Here is an 18,008-nt window from a genome sequence, read left to right as displayed (position 1 = left end):
TTAGACAAGTATCTGAATGAATACTTTCTTGAGACACTCAAGCTTATGAGACAGCAACAAATAAATATATATAACAACATATATATATGAATGAGACCTTCCTGAGTGTAAGCATTTCTCAAACAATTAAAATACAAACAATTTACTTAAACACTAAGCTTGTATGGCAAGTAATTAGAATTCCTGTTTAAGAAACAGTTTTGTATCTTCATGTTGAGGTTTAGGGGAAACCAGTGGTCATGGTGAAGCAATTCTTACACACCGGGATGAGTATAAAACCTGGAGGTTTGTGGAAACACGGTGCTAACCTCTATCTCTAGATTTTCTTCTTCAGCAGCCGAGAAATTGGTAGGTGGTCATATTTAAATTCCTGGTAATTTGCAGGTGACATTAAAGAGCTTTGAGTACAGCAGAAAGAAGAACTGTGGAGGGATAAAACTGCATCTGGAATCATTTGTACAATTAGTCTCAGTGCAGACAAGGTCCAGCCACTTGCCTGTAGTGGGATAGCATAAATGGCTTCTCACAACTCCAACTGTACTACCTTGTGACCGCTACCAAATGGGCAATGTGTCATAGTCCTAATGAAGTGCTCCTTGGCAATCCTCCCCAGAGCTCTGACCTGGTGGTGAATGGTTTCAAACTGAATGCTAGAGAGAGAGAGAGAGAGAGAGAGAGAGAGAGAGAGAGAGAGACAGAGACAGAGACAGAGACAGAGACAGAGACATAGACAGAGAGAGAAGAGCCCAAGCCGTCACCACCAATCAATCACTTCAGTCAGTGGACATTCAAATCCCAGATCTCAGACCCCATGTGCGTATGAGACCAGTGTTCTGTGGGAGCCTATCCTGAGCCATGTTCTGTCTCTCATACTCATTGGTCTCTGATGATTACATAGTTGTTCTTTGACCTTTTCATCTGATTTAGCCTGAGCTACTTTGATTCCAGACTATTTGGTCTGGGGATTTCAAGGGTCTTAGAAGGCTTATTGGTTATTTTCTTTTGGATTATGCCACATATGTTAAAAGTCACCAAGTAATGATACCTAAAAATTCTCATTTGCTAGCGGAAGGAAAGAACATTTGACTCTTGTGTTTCAGGCCACAAATGGAAGAGAACAGGGGATTTAGAGACCATTGTAGATGAACTATTGTTATTATTAATAGTTAAATATTCATAACCTGGCTCTTCCTGCTGCTTCTGAAATGTGAGTAAAGACCCTTTCAATTCCAGACTAGGGTGTTGTAAGTGTAGATCAGGGCCTGAGACTTGGTGTACAGCTTACTAGAAGCCGTCTCACTCACGACTGATTCAATGAAACAGTCAGGGTAGGCATGTTTACAGTCTTGTGCACAAGCATCTTTAACACTCCTCATTAAAACATGCATCTTTCAATATTCTACCCTCCCCTCAGCCCCTGCAGCTAGCTGTCTTACCTGGGGGACATAGATACCTATTTCCTATTCAGAGACATCTGGGCATCATTCTTAAAACCTGGATGGGCTTGTCTTTAGCTCTTGCATTTCCAAATGTGGTGGGTAAGGATGAGAACAGGAAAGAACACGCCCATATGTGCACCACGGTGGCTTTAGTGAGACTGGAAACATTCTCCACTCATTCTCATGCCAACATCACTCCTTCCATTCTTCAGACGTCGTTTTCTGAACCAGACAAGCATCATGTCTAAATCATCCAACAGCAAAATATCAAAACAGTCATGAAGTTATTACAGGCAATAAGAAATATATTTGCCCACCATTGTAATTACAATCTAAAGCCCGCACAAAGCCCTCGTTTCTGTGAAATCGTCTTCTCTTACAATTGGAAAATAAGGCTCTAAATTTTATATAACCTGACATTTTTTTGAAGAAATGGCATAAACAAGTGTGACAAAGGAGAATGTGTTTATGAGGATTATAAAGTTACACAGTGGATATGCCTTTCCCTTAAACAACCTCTCTGCTAAGAAAGAAATCATCACGGCTAATATAAGCAATATAAACTTTTCAATAAAGTAGACTGGAACCGTCTCTTCATTTTAAATAACACAATGGTTATTAGATGGCAGCCACTTAAACAATAATGCAAAGAGGTGCTTTTACCCAAAGGTATTCATGTATGTTATACTCTGTAAACATTAAATAAGTTGATTTCTGGGTGGTTTGATGAAGTCACATTAACTTCTACATGCCATGGAATTTAACCTTCATTTAAACAACTCTATGTGGGGTTTTGTAAACAGCTGATGATATCTATTTAGAGATCATACAATGTACTTACACTTGCACAACCATTTTTAGTAAACCCACCAATACACACAATCAGAAGAGATATTAGCTTTAGAATAGTCTGATCACTCCAGACAGAAATTACACTCTCATCCTCTACCATGTAGCACCTTCAGGCTTAACCAATCACTCGTCCGCCTCTATATGTTCCTTTATTCTGAATTTTACCTACGATCAAATCATAATATGTAGAAGTTTCTGACTTCCTCTTTTCACTTTGTATCATGTTCCCATGATCTGTGCAATCATATGTACTAATAATACATGTATGATGTATGGGACTGACCCCTTAGCTTTACCAATAATATTGGTATATGGAATTTTGTTTGACTTGTAGTAGTAAATATTGGACCATGCTGATTGGTTTCAGGCACCACACCACACTACTCCCTGGTACTCTCTGTACCCCCTGTGGTTACTGTCACAATTACCAATAACTTGACAAAATCAAAACTCTTGAAGTTTGTAATTTATTGATCAGATTTATATCAGTGAATTTTCACTCCAAAAATAAACTCAGAGCCAATTGATATTGATACAAACTCCCCACCTAGATAAGACAAATTTTACTGAAATAATCCATCCCTTATAAGATATTCATAGCTACCTGTGGCTTTTTAAAGCCATATGGGGGTGGGTCGTCCTCCTCCTCCTCCTCCTCCTCCTCCTCCTCCTCCTCCATCTTCTCTTCTCCTTCCTCTCCTATCTGGCCTCTCAAAAACTCTGCGCCTGCCTTGTGTTTTTACTGTCCAATCACAGGCCTTGCCTGATCTTGTTACCGCCCTCAGCTGAATATAGATAGACATCAACCACATGGACTGAAGTTAGTTCTATCTAATGGGTATTACGAATAATGGTGCAAAAATGTTATTGTGTACACTTTAGTATAAACATATGCTTCATTTCTCTTGGGTATACACCTAGGAACAGATGTGCTGGTATGGTAACTGAGTTTAATTGTTAGAGGAAATGCCAGACTGTTTACAAAATAGCTGCTCCATTATGATTCCCACCAGAAGTGTTTGCATGTTCTCTTTTGTTTAGAATCATTTCAAACTCATTGTTCTCTGACTTTTCCTGATCCACTTATCCTAGTAAGGATGAAACAGTGTTTCATTGTGTGTTTAATTTGCATTTCCATTCTTGGTAATGATGTAAAAATCTTTTCAGATACTTATTAAGCATATATTGATCTTATGTGAAGTAATGTATATTCTGATTTCTTGCTCATTTTAACTTATATTCTTTTTAACACTAAATGAATTGAGAGAGTTATGTTAAGTCCTGCATATAAATTATTTATTAGATAAATAATAATTCTGTTTTCATTCCACAAATACTTAATTTTTTTCCAATAGCACCCATTTAAAAATGTAGGTTTAATGAAACCCAATGCATTTTTCTCCTGTTCCATGCATCTGATATTATATTTAAGAATATTTTTGCTAAAGCTGGGGTAAAAAAGATTAATATTTACTTTCTTTTAGTTTCATAGTTTTGCTTCTTACTTAGGCACCAGGTAAAACATCAGGTGGCCATAAATGGATAGTTTCATACTATCTCTTTTTCTCCCATATTCAGATGATCAATATGATTGTTCTGGTACCATAACCACACTGACCTGACTGCCATTAATTTTAGGTAAATTTGAAACTGAGAAGCATGAATTGTCATGAGTCAGATGACTAAACTCTAGATATTTCATATTCCTTGCAATTCCAGGTAAAATTTAAGATGACCACTGCAGAGGTCTGGGTTCTTCAATTGTGATTGTCCAGTGGCCCTATGGGTAAGCTTAGAGTGTAAGGTGTTCTTCATAATGTTAAGTCTTCTGATGGATGATTATTGGACATTTGTCTGTTTTCATGGCTCTTCTTTAATTAATTTCAATACTGTTCTTAGATCTAAGAGTACATTTTTGTTAAACTTGTCCTTAGGCATTATTTTATATGATTGCAAAAGGAATTGCCTTTTTAATGTAACTTTCAGTTGTTCATTTCATGGTCATATTCATGCAAAAATACTACAAATGGCTTTCGGCACATTACTCATATCTGCAACCTTGCTGAGCTTACACATAATTTCTGGCCATCTTTTGGTGGATTTCTGAGGATTTTCTACATGTAAGGTCATACCATCTTGTCAGTTGTCTTTCTCGGCCACATCCACTACACTCAAGAGCACCCTTAGGTCTGAATCTCTCCACATTCTGTTCCAAATTAAATAAGTCCCTTTGGGTAGAGTGTGGGGCTCTTTGTGGTTTATTTCTTCTGCAAGGCAAAATTCTTCAAGACAAGAATTTGGAGCAGGATATAAGAAGTTTTTCTGAGCTTCTTTTGGGAGACACACACCTGTGCTTAGGACAGGAGTAGCAGGTCCTCTTAGCCTCTGCCTGACGAACTATGTAGAATGCCATTTTCCATGCCAGGAAAGAGCAAAGTGCCAGAATTTTCTCCAAGCAATGTCCAAGGCATAGCCCACATCCTTCAGGAGGCGGCCATCCAGGAAAGCTAAATAAAAACTCATTCCCACTCATCTAGAACATAGTTTGAACAGCAGGTATGTGGGGCGGCTGAGAAATCTTGAAGGCATGGTTCTCCAGAAAAGGAAACCTCTGGCTCCAGCTCAGGGAAGTAGGGCCCATGTTCATGGCTACTGCAGTTCAGAGTGTAGTGCATACTCCAGTACTACTAAGACGCAAGAGGGAGTGGCTCTGGTTTATCAGCCACTTGAGGAGAGTCAATGGAGTTCCTTATCTTGTTTTGACAGAAACTGGTGTTCCAGTAGGTGACAATTCATGAGTAGCTTAACATACTTGCTTTGTGTCACTGGTAACTACTGTCATGGACTTTGATGGCCATGCCATTTTCATACATTTCCCTTATCTCCATTTAGTTTCTGCTGAGGAAGAATTCCACATCTCATGCTGGAAGGAGAAAGGTAAATATGGATAACTTTACGAGTTGAGTTGAAGAGTACCCAGCTTCTAGAAGTGTAGAGAAGCTCCTAATACATTTTAGAACTGAGAGTAGCATTTGAACAAGTCATTTCCATCTTAATCCCAAAGGATACAATGCTTTTTATTTGGGCCTTTGTGGAAATACATTAACATGAAGAAAACGAAATTGCTATTTGAACATTCAGAGTATATTTTGCCCCACTGACCTCTAATTTTGTTCTGTAGCCTTCCAATAATATTAAATGTTACTAATAATTTAGGAAGTAGGAATCATAGGTGACTCAATGTTTCCTACAAGTCATATATTTCTAATTTAATAAAATGGGCATCTCTGTTTTTGTTAGTTTTACATCACTGTAATAAATACCTGAGGTATGATCAACATCTAAAGAGGAAAGGTTTACTTTATAGATTTAGAAAACAGTTTGTTTCTTTAGGGTCTGTGATTAAGCCGTGTACTATGGATAAAGATGGTCAGAGCATAGAGTTTTCCCTCTCAAGGGTATGGTACAAATAAAAGAAAGGGACTCAGATCCCACATGCTTTGTCGGTCACCCTCTTTGAAGGGTCACCCTCAATGCCTAGAAGACTTCTTAGTAATCTTCACATCCTAGAGTGTTTGCTTCTTTCCAATAAGCACACAATATCCAAGATCTAAAACACAAGCTTCTTGGAATATTTTAAAGTCCTTCTTAGACCAATCACTTTGAAGCATTGTTGGGGGTCCAGATCTTTTGTTAATGAAAATATGTTAAGTTTCGGCAACTCTTTACAATAATCAATAGAGGAGGCGAGAACAGCTTTGCTGTGAATCAAAAGGAGGATTCTGGAACCAGTCATACAGTGTTGTAAGGACAGCTACATGCGGGAGAATTTACACTGAGGAGAGATCTCTGGCCAAGGACTGAGACCCAAGCTCCAAGGAAATGGCTATTTTGGATCGTCAGTCCTATTTACAAAAGATTAGGAGCCTTTATGAAAAAGAAAGCAGAAAGCAGTCAGAAGAGGTAGAGGAGGAGGATGAGGAAAGGGAAGAAGAAGAGGAGGAGAAGGAGAAGGAGGAGGAAGAGGAAGAGGGAGAAGAAGTTGTTAATAAGTCAAGGATGATGTGATGTAGTAAGCAACATAGGCCCAAAGTAAGAACATTAGCATCATGACACATATGGAGACTCTGAAAAGTTTGAGAGGAAGTAACAGTGGATGATAAAATCACTCCAGGAAAGCTGCTTTATCTTTGCAGAAAGTCCTGGATCACAAGGACTACTGAGTTAGCATCAGCAAGTGAGATGAAACAAAAAGTCACAGCACCAGATGGCAAAAGACACCAAAATAGCAGCAAGAGAAACTGTGCCAGAGACTAGGAGGCCCCAGTGCTACCTGCGAGGAGTTTGGCTTCATTATACCTAAGGAGAAAAGACTAGAAGTCAAACGATTCTTTAGAATAAAGGCCATAGCAAGTATAGTCATGCCAAAGGGCTGACCCAAGAAAAAGACAACTTAGAAGGCCCAAGTCAAACACGGAGTTAAACCATGACCATGAAAGAATGGATAATTCCAAAGCAAGATATTCAAGGGAAGTTAAACACAGAATTCATCCCCAGTGAAAAGGAATGGTAAGGGAAACACGGTTGTGGCAAGACAAACCTACAGAAGTTGCCCGGGCATCATCAGCTTTTCTGGAGACAACATGGCAGTAAGAAAATGAAAACCTGGAGAAGATAATTTTGTCCAAATTGAATCACAACCTAACAAGGAGATAACATTAAATAAAGGCTAACTTCCAGACCTGTATCTAGGTCACAGGAAGACCACAGTCCTTTTAAGAGTTGAGTAAAGATTATTGCTAATGAGTTCTGCTTCATAGGGACCAAAAGTGCAACTCCTCTGTGGGTTCTATGACCAAAGGACCACTGCCAGGCTGAGAGCATTTGAGTATCTTGATTTTGAGTATAGTTTTGAACAAAACTGTATACAATATGTGAATGTTCTGCAGCCGCTGGAAAAGAGAGAGGACTCTTGTCCAAGACTTAGATAGGGAAGACCGAGCTCTTGAGTACAGTTGAAGATGACATGGAATGAATCAGAGCCTGGGAGTTCACAGGAATATTACCTGAAGGCAGTGGAACAAAGCCAATGGAAGGGATACAAAATGGCATCCTACGAGGAAGGATAATGGAAGGTCCATCGGAAACTCCTTCGCAGACTAACAATGATGGCTGTACCTGTTGGCTGAAGATTTGGCATATCAGTGTCCAGAGGGCTACCATTAGCAGGCAGCAACATAAGGAGGGCAGAAAGCCAAATGACAAAGAAAAATGAAACAGGAGAGTCCTTGTCCTGGTTGGTTTTCTGTGTCAACTTGACACAAGCTGCAGTTATCACAGAGAAAGAAGCCTCCCTTGAGGAAATGCCTCCATGAGATCCAGCTGTAGGGCATTTTCTCAACTAGTGATCAAGTGGGGAGGGCCCAACCCACTGTGGGTGGTGCCATCCCTGGGCTGGTAGAACTGGATTCTATAAGAAAGCAGGCTGAGCAAGGCAGGGGAAGCAAGCCAGTAAGTGAAATCCCTCTATGCCCTCTGCATCAGCTCCTGCTTCCTGACCTGCTTGGGTTCCAACCCTGACTTCTTGTGGTGATGAACAGCAATGTGGAAGTGTAAGATGAATAAACCCTTTCCTCCCCAACTTGCTTCTTGGCCATGATGTTTGTGAAGAGATAGAAACCCTGACTAAGTCAGTCCTCAATTATTGTGAAGCTATTCTAGCAATTGGTTGTCAGGCAAAACTTTGAAGCTACAGGGCAAAGTGGTAGAGGCTCTTGAAAAATCAAAGAGAATGTTCATAGAGAGTAATTCCTATTATCCATATGTCAATGCATAACAATTTTCCCTAGGCTTCCGTGAAGAGGAAGGAGGGTTGCATAAGATCCAGGAAGTAAATAAAACCTCACAAACCTGGGAAAGCTGAAAGCACAGACTCCCAAGGTCTGTCCTGAAGGCTATAGAAGCGGCAAATAATTGTGGGAGAAAGAAGGTCTGCCATCTGCAGAGCTGCCTGCAAGAGACTCTCAGGCCTGCTGGCGTGTCTGCCGCTTGTGCACCAAGCTCCACAGATGGCAGTGTTTCCCAGTTGTCACCCAGGGCATGGCGGGTTTTCAGGGGTCCCAGCTGCCCTTAAAACAGTCTGCCGTGTGTCCTCACCCAGGTTCCTAACATAAACTAGAATCAAATTTGCGGCTTATCATGCGGAATCAGTACTATGTGTCCTACATCTTTGCCCTATCTGGAGCGAGTAGACATTTCTGGCGTCTCCTCAGGAAAAGTCACATAAAAGCTGTTCAAGGGTTTCTTGTAACCTCATCTCCAGATTTTCTGTCAAAATCTTAGCAAACATATTACTGTAACATTTGAATTGTTTACTCTCTCTCTTTTTCTCTTCTTTCTTTTATTAAAAACTCCAGATATTCCTGGAATATTCACAGCAATTACAAAGTGGGTTGTTTTGTTTTGTTTTTGTTTGGTTTTTTTGTCTAACAAAACTTGAAAGACACCAATAGAGAAGTAATCTTTTTATCAAATCTGTCTCTATTCTTGCATACAATTATCTTGGACTATAAATTTGTTTGCTGTGTTTCAGTAATAAGAAATGATTCTCTTCCGCAGGTGCTTTCAAATACCTGGGTTAAAGTGTTTTCAATTTCCCAGTCCATATACAACTCAAATTATAAATTAAATCATGTTTTTAATACTACTCTGCATCATATTTTTATTTAGAGTTTAGAAAATCTAAGTGGCTAACCTACTCTTTATTTCAGATTTCAAGCTTAATTTCTAAAAGTGAAGTTAGACTTGACACTTCTTAGGAGACTAAAGTGGTGGGTACAACATCTAATCTAATGGACGGGAACATTAAATCTCAATAAATCCAGTTCACTATTCTGCAGAAGGATCTGGCATACAGCCTAGCAGAAAAAAAATGCTTAGCAATCTTTGAGAGGAAAAGTTTTATCCTGGAAATGTTGTAATGCTCTGTGTCCATTCCAGGACATCTTACTTATTACAAACCAGTCATCTGCTACTGCTGTTCTGATGTTTCAAACAGATTTTGCATTTTAGGTCATAGAAGAGAGTGTATACACAGAAGGACTTAAATTCAATTTTTATGATTGAATAGAGAAGTTAATGGCTTAACCCTGTGCCCCGCTTACTAAAATTGAATGGCAGAAGGCCATTTGAATTTATGGAAAGATCTCGCCTGGCAAAAATGTTGAGTGTGATGTGGAGAACAAAGCAAAGAAAAGTTGCATGAGAACTGTTGACATGATCTTATAGGAAAGCACTCTTGCCTGAGTCTGAGACCACATCTGTCTCTGACCTATGGTCAATTGCATCTTCAAATGCATAGGAACCTTCACTATTTCTATGGGTTTCTCTTTCTCTCCATCCACAATTACTCAGTAAGAAGACTGGCCATATCAGATCCGGGCTCAACCTGTACTACTACGATCTGAGCCTAACCGAGTCCATTTTTGATGTCCTTGTTTCTAGTTCTTATCCTGTCTTCTGAAGTGTTAGAAAGAACCTCAGCTTCCAGATGCAAGGAGGACTTGGTGCTCAGTAAGATACCCGACTCTGGGCAACCACTTAAGAACAAAGTTACATATTGACAGTAAAAATGATTTGCCCTTCCCCATTGCCAGTCTCCTGGGCAACAGACAAACATTCAGTACTAGAGTAGCAAGGTCCTAAACAAGTATTGAATTTGATCTTTCAGCGTTGATAGAAAACAAAGGTCTCTGGGCTCAGTGCAATACGAGAATGGGACAGGAAATCCGAATAATGAGTCCGCATCTCTGTATTTCCTGTCTCTATGCCCCATGTCTGTTGGGGATACTGTTGCATCTGAAGTAAACCTTGGTACTCAATCCCTGTTGTGTAAAACAGCCAGGTCTTGCTGGAAATGAATCTGAGAAGGGCTTCCACATCTCAGGTTCCCCTCAGTTTGTAGCTGTCTTGGGCCTCCTCTTAGCGCAAACATGGAAGGCCCCACGGACTCTTGGGAAGGGCTCGATCCTCCATCCAGTTTCTCTGCCTCGAGTGTCACAGAAGCTTCCAGATGGTGACCCAAAGGCTGTATTAGACTAAAGAATTTGTTCCGGAGTTGACTGTAGGCCACGATTCATTGATGACATGACAGTCTCTTCTCTTAGGCGTTTCTGGCTTTTTGACTGACTGCCTTTAAAGAGTAAGACCAGGCCCATCGGTTTCCCCCTTCTGTGGATTCTGCTCCCTGCGAACGATTTCCTCTGCCATGTAGAAGCTTTTCAGCTTAACACCAACCTACTTGTCTATTTTTTCTCTCAGCACCTATGCTTTCGTATCATATCTATGAAATTATTGCCAAGACTAATGCCATAAAGCTTGGGCATTTCCTAATTTCATGGCATTTTTTTCAGTCAAGGACAAACATGCCTATGTATGTATGTATATGTGTATGTGTGTGTGTGCATGTGCATATGTTGGTGTGTGTATGTGTGCATGTGCAAATGTGTCTATGTGTGAGTGTGTGTATATGAATGTGTGTATATGTGAGTGTGTGTGTGAGTGTGTGTATGTGAGTGTGTGTATGAGTGTGTGTGTATGTGATTGTGTGTGAGTGTGTGTGTGTGAGTATATGTGAGTATGTGTATGTGAGTGTGTGTGTGTGAGTGTGTGTGTGTGTGTGTGTGTGTGTGTGTGTGTGGTGTTAAAGCCTTGAATGCATTAACTCCAGCCTTCCCAGCACTTCTTGAAAAGGATATCCTTTCCCCACAGTCTTTTGATGCCACTGTCAAGTATCAGTTGTGTGGGTTTATTGCAGAATTTTCTGCTCTGATTTATTGGTCCATGAATCTATTTTGATGTTAGTACCGCATTACTTTAGCAATTATAGCTTTACAATAAACTTTAAAATCAGAATGTGATGTGTCTCCAGGTCTGTTCTTTCTTAGGTCAATTTGGAAATCTGTATTTTTGTGTGAATATATGCAAATTTCAAATTTTTCTATTTCTGGCAAAATGTCTTCAATATTTTGATAGGTATTACACACAGTAGATTGTTTTGAGTAATATGAACATTTTAACAATATTAGGGCAACCAAGTCATATGTATGATCTGAGGATAATCTTCAAAAAATTTGTATGATACAGTTGATAAAAACAACTGGCATCCTGATAGAAAACTAGGCTAAAGAAAAATGCACATTTATATTTTTAAAAATGGAAATAGCCAGATGTGTGGGGGGAAATGATCATTGTTCTCTGTGGTCAGGAAAATGAAGATAAAATTCTCAGTGAGACAGTGTCTCAGCGTTGTCTGATGGCTGTATCTAGGAGTAAGCCATGGTGAGCACTGAGAGACCCGGGGAAGCCCATGCTGCCCTGCCGAACAAGTACTGCTAGGGGAACGAAGTAAATGCCCACTACGAAGGAAGGATTCAGATATCAGATGACCCAGCAAGTCCACTATGGCTACTGCTGGAGACAGAATCCACCATGCCAGCTATACCTTATCCCCTCCCCTTGCTTCTGTCAGAGTGCTCCCCACCTACCCACTCACTCCTCCTGTCTCCCCCTGCCCAGTATTCCCCCACAATGGGGCATTGGGCCTTCACAGTACCTTTTCTCCCTTTGATGCCAGATAAAGCCATCCTCTGCTACATATGCAGCTGGAGCCATGGGTCCCTCCTTGTGTACTCTTCGGTTGGTGTTTTAGTCTCTGGGAGCTCAGGGGGTCTGGTCGGATGATATTGTTGTTTGTCCTGTGGGATTGCAACCCCCTTTAGCTCCTTCAGTCCTTTCTCTAACTCCTCTATTGGGGTCTCTGTGCTTTGTCCAATGGTTGGCTGTTAGCATCCGCATCTGTATTGGTTAGTTTCTGACACAGCCTCTCAGGAGACAGCTATGCCAGGCTCCTGTCAGCAGGCACTTCTTGGCATCAACAATAGTGTCACATGGACAGTCTCTGGATGGTCTTTCCTTTAGTCTCTGCTCCACTCTTTGTCCCTGCATTTCCTTTTGAAATTGAAGGAGCAATTCTGGATTACTATTTCTGAGATGGGTGGGTGGTCCTATCCCTTAACTGGGGGCTGTGCCTATCCATTGGATATTGTCTCTACAGGTCCTCTTTCTCCATTGTTGGGTGTTTCACCTAATATCATTGCTGTTGAGTCCTGGGAACCTCTTGGCTCCTTGGCATCTGGGACTGTCTAAGCCAGTGTCTCCAAAAGACTGTGGGATTCCCGGGATAGCTAGAGTACCACTTGCAATAACCCCTCTGTGGAAGCAACCTCAACTGCCAGGAACTGATAAAGTGTAACATACAGACACAGTGAGTGATTGTTTAGGCTGAGGAGACGATTCAACAGTACATGGCAACACAGATTAACCTTCCATAACTTCAGCTAAATAAAATAGTCACAAAGTACGTGAAACATGGAAATATATAGACTCAGAACAGAATGGCCATGTGTAGAGCCTAGGAGAAAGGTAAATAGCACATTCCTAATCAATGTCCATGAAAGGTTGTACAGCTTTGCCCTTAGGTCAACAATTAGGTATGCCTACACCTTAAAATGGCTAAGGTGTAGCCATTGGGTCTCGTCTTCAATGATTTTGGTACAGAAAAAAATAAGAGGATCATAGTCTGTGGGTTATTTTTGGTCCAATGATAGCTCTCCAACTATAGACACAGGAGGTTACCTACAAACTATAGAAAAATGATCAATATCTGTGTGTGCTTTGTCTGCTCTTAAGGATTTGACATCATGGGTGGTCTGTGGTGGATTTAACATGTTGAAGAATGAACAGCAACTATTGTGATTGCTGTGCTGTTCAGCTTTGTGGCACATCTTGAACTATCTGGATAAACTCTACAGTGCATCTAATCACCCCGGATTTCTCTCTCCCTTCTCTGCAGATTTCACCCCTTTCAAGCTGTTCAGAGCTTGAAACAGTGGTTTCATGCTGCTTTGGTTTTTCTCCCTCTGTGCACAGGATAGCAAAAGACAAAATATTGATCAGGCAACTCTCCTAGATTGTTTCAGAAAACGTTCCATTCTCCACCCCACAAGGACTATCTTCAGTTGCCACTGAAGCTGCATCAGTTTCTCTGAATCAAGCTTATAATTGAAAAATAGCATGAGATTAATTATGGAAATGCTTTTTAGTTTCAATAGTCGATTACCAGGTTGCTGTATGAAGACCACAGTAATTACATTGTTCTACAAGCTTCGTGTTGCTGTCTTATTTTAGTTTATTTAGACTCTTAGAAGAGAATCTGATTAACATGTATATTTTAATGAATTTGACATCCAAGAGATGCATGAGTTTACTCTGTATTTTAAATTATAAACGAATGGCTAGAAAATTAACAGCGAGTCTCTATATAATCTCGGCCGTAATCACAAGTATTATCTGCATGATCCCCTGATGTAGGTATCAGTAAGTATCAGTGCAACAGATCACAGGGAACATAAAATCCCATAGATTTTACCCAAAATATTCTTCCTTGGAAGATGAGTAGCTTGGTAAAGTCTTAAATATCTAACTTATTTCATAATGGAAAACATTAGCCTTCCCTTTGCTCTGACTACAGAAAAGAAAGAGCAAGTATGTGTTTCTGAAGTAATCAGTTTAGGCAAAGTATAAATATTTCAAAATACAATTATATGCTGTAAAGAACCCATATCCCAAATGTATAGTAGATGAACTAAAGCAAGGGTGTAACACAGAATCGGGGGAAACACCATTTTCATCACTAGGAGGTCACAGGACTTTTGACAACAGTGTCATGAGGTGAAGTCTTCGCCGACCACAGCTGTAACCCACATGGTCTCGAGGTGCAGCTGTCCTTGACGCACTTCCCTCCCCCTCCGGGGATTTGGAAGAATGAGAAGCATTCTTCTCATCTGGCACAGAGGCCACACTGATGCTTACATTTAGTGGAAGACTTCCGCTCTCGTCAGACATCTTTCAGAGTTCTCCCTTAGTTGTTTAAGAAACCAGGCTTCTCTGGATGACTTTTCTTCAGTCCCTGCTCCATTCTTTGTCCCTGTATTTCCTCCTGTGAGTATTTTGTTCTCCCTTCTAAAAAGAAATAAAGCATCCACATTTTGGTCTTCCTTCTTCTTTAGATTCATATGGTTTGTGGATTGTTTCTTGGGTATTTAGAGCTTTCCCCACCTGGAGATCCACCCCATATGAGCCACCAAACCCAGTCAGTATTGCTGATGTGAAGAAGTGCTTGCTGACAAGAGCCTGATATGGTTGTCTTCTGCCAGAGCATCACTGCTACAGATGAAGATGCTTGCAGCTAACTGTCAGGCTGAGCACTGGGACCTTAAATGGAGGAGCTAAAGAAAGGACTGAAGGAGCTGAAAGGGTTTGCAACCCATAGGAAGAACAACAATATCAACCAACCAACCCTCCCCTCACAGAGCTCCCAGAGACTAAAAGCACAACCACTGAGCATGCACGGAGGGACCCATGGCTCCCGGTGCATATGCAGCAGAGGATAGCAGTGTCTGGCATCAATGGGAGGAGAGGCCTTTGGTCCAGTGAAGGCTTGTTTCCTCAGTATGGAGGAATGCCAGGGTGATGAGGTGGGAGTTCGTGGTTGGGAGAGGAAGCATCTTCATGGAAGCAAGGGGAGGAGGATTGGGAGAGGGGATAACATTTGAAATGTAAATACATAGAATGATAAAAACAAAAACCTCGTATGAACTCAGGAGAGATGGAGGCAGCATGAACAGTGTCTCCCAGGCCTGCACCAGGTCCTTTCGTATATATTTTGGCTTCCAGTTCTGTGTTTCTGTGGGATTCCCAGATCGGTGAATGAATTGGTTCCTGTTTCTTGTACCTTCCCTTGGGCTCCTTTCCTTCTGTTTGTTTGATTTGTCTAATTCTGAAGTGTTTGCAGCTTTTTTCCTATCTCCTATTTTATCATCTCTTATAGTCTGTTTCCTTTTGTAAGCTTTCATTAATTTTGTGATTTTTCACATCATGCACCCCAACTCCCAATCCTCTCACTATTCCTTCATGTCCACCTCTGCCCTTGTACCATCCTGCCTAAGTAAGATAAAACAAGACAAACTTTCAAAAAATCACCATGGAAGCTGTGGTGTGCCACACAGTGCACCCTTGGGTCCAAACAGCTTCACTTGCAAATGTTCATTGGCTCCAGGCCTCTGGCTTCTGCCACTCTGTCAGTGATGAATCTTCACTGGGACTCATCTCAGATACCCTGTTGATGTGCAGATCAGTGGAGATCTTGTAGCTTTAGTTCTGAAGGCATGGTTCCTTCACCTGCTCCAGCACTTCAGAGAGAGAGAGAGAGAGAGAGAGAGAGAGAGAGAGAGAGAGAGAGAGAGAGAGAGAGAGAGAGATAGAGAAGGTCCCTGTACTGCTCTTGAACAGCCCAGCACAGGTGAATCCAGTGGCATAGGTGTGGGTGAGTTAGCCATGAGGACTCCAGTGCAGGAGAGCTGGCCCTTCTCCCAGCCTGCCTTGCAGGAGTGTGTGTGCAGGAGAAATTCAGCCCCTCAGCAGTCAGGAGAGCTGGTCCTTCTCCCAGCCTGCCTTGCAGGAGTGTGTGCAGAAGAAATTCAGCCCCTCAGCAGTCAGGAGAGCTGGCCCCACCTCTTATCTACACAGCATGGAAGATCTGCTCACCTCCCTTACCAGCAGGATTTGGGAGAATGGGCCCAACATCATCACAGAAGAGGTTGTGGAGAGGGCACAGAGAGTCAACCTCAAGGGCAACACACACACACACACACACACACTCACACACAACAGTCATAGCAGACAGGAGAGCACACTTGCCCCTCACCTGGGTGAAGGAGGGTTGGCAGGCAGACCAACTCAGTTACCACCAAGGACCAGATCCAGCATTTTGAGTTAGAGCAACCCAACATCTACTCAGCTTGTTTGTTTTCTAAGGAGAGGCAGAAAAGGAACAGATCTGGAAAGGAGGAGGTGGGGAGAAACTTGGAAGCTAAGAGGAAAAGGAAACCATAATCAAAATATATTATTTGAGAAAAATATAATTTCAATAAAGGAAAAATATTACTACAAAAACGTCTACCTTATAAGGTTGTTATAAGGTTAAAATTCTCTTTGAATCTGACGTTCAGTTCAGACATAGCTGATCCACCGTTCACCATTTTTGGGAGCTTCAACTTCTTCGTCCCTCTCTTTTACCCCAAACAACTATCTAAAAGGATGATTTCAAGGGCTGGATACGTCTGTGAGTGGTAGAGCTCTCATTCAACATGCACAGGGTCTGAAGTTGCCATCACTGGTGGTGTAGAAAAAAACGAGAGACAAACCAGTGCACAACTGCTATACTCTCTCATCTTTGAACACACTACATTTAAAGGAAAATCTGGTTAGAAAAAATTGTCCTGGGTGATGCATTAGTAAGGTAGACTTATTTCTCTTCACTGTAACATATCTGCATAGTAATTTAAGCCTCTACACAGACTGCTTTAACCCATATAGAAGAAAGCCTGGAACCTAGGGAATGCTCTAATACTGGGGTCAGGCAGCTCTAGTTCTTTCTGAACTCCACACAGCTACCCACGTGCTGTAGAGTGTACAGCTGCCTATGCTAATGTAAGAGGAAAAGATTATGTGTAGATGTTGCAGACACATTTTGGACAAACTGCTTTAAACAGACTCACACAGGCATTAAAACCAGAGCCTGGAATCTTAGGACTGTGGTGCAGAAGCCTCATTTGCAGGGTTGAAACAACGTCAGCCGTGAAGACCAGCATCAAGCAGCTGTCTCTCCCTCAGTTACTCCCAGAAAACACCACCCTCTCATTTCTACTAGAAGCTTGTTTAAATTCACAGCCCCACTGGAAAATCCCTGAAACATCCCAGGAGAGCATCTTGGAGGACTATCCTGGCAGACCCAGGAAAAAATGAGCCAGGTGCACCTTGCCCTTCTTCTTCCACTAATTCAAAGATGCTCCCGAGGCTTCTGTTGCAATGATGAGACCGTGCTGTGGTCATGCAAAATGCTTTTACCTCATTAGCTACTCCCGATTTTGTGCCCGTTGCTTCTCCTGGGTAAATAGAGTCTCACACACTCACCTTCCTACATAAAGCAAAGACACATTCCTTGTCCTGGAAGGTATTCTGTGATTGAAGCAAAGCAGATTTAGCATTGTCTGTGCCATGTGTGTGCTCTATAGAACTTTTGTACAATCGGAACCCAGAGATGCTATAAGTGCAGGTTTTAAGGTTGGCAGCACACAGTGTCCATTGTTGAACTCAAGAGTTGCAGTGCCTCTTGTTAACCCCACTGCCTGTTTGGGTGTAGAGCTCAAGCTCATATAGAGCAAGATTCCTGTCCTCAGCTGCGTATTGTGATCATGAACATTAATAAAGTTTAGTATTAAAAGCAATCATGAAGCTGTGTATTATGATCATGAAAACAAATGAAGTTTAGTATTAAAAGCAGGACAGGTTAATGACTTAGTAATATTTAATCTTCAGGTCTGCATAACACTTTACATCTATCTAGACAGAAGCAGACTCTCAAAAAGGACAAGGGTGGAAACTTCAGCTTACAGAAAATAGTTAATTTCTTAGACCAATGAGCTGGGGACCCAGGGGATGATGCTCAACAGAGTGTTGTGTTCCTTTGGCCATTAGTCTAGTTTACAAAGAGCTGTTCCAGTGGGATTCACAGATGTGCTGCATGACTGTCATTTA

The sequence above is a fragment of the Micromys minutus genome (assembly GCF_963924665.1).
Source record: "Micromys minutus genome assembly, chromosome: 23".
Classification (NCBI taxonomy): Eukaryota; Metazoa; Chordata; class Mammalia; order Rodentia; family Muridae; genus Micromys; species Micromys minutus.
The sequence above is the reverse complement of the archived record's forward strand: the minus strand, read 5'-3'. Positions refer to the sequence as shown.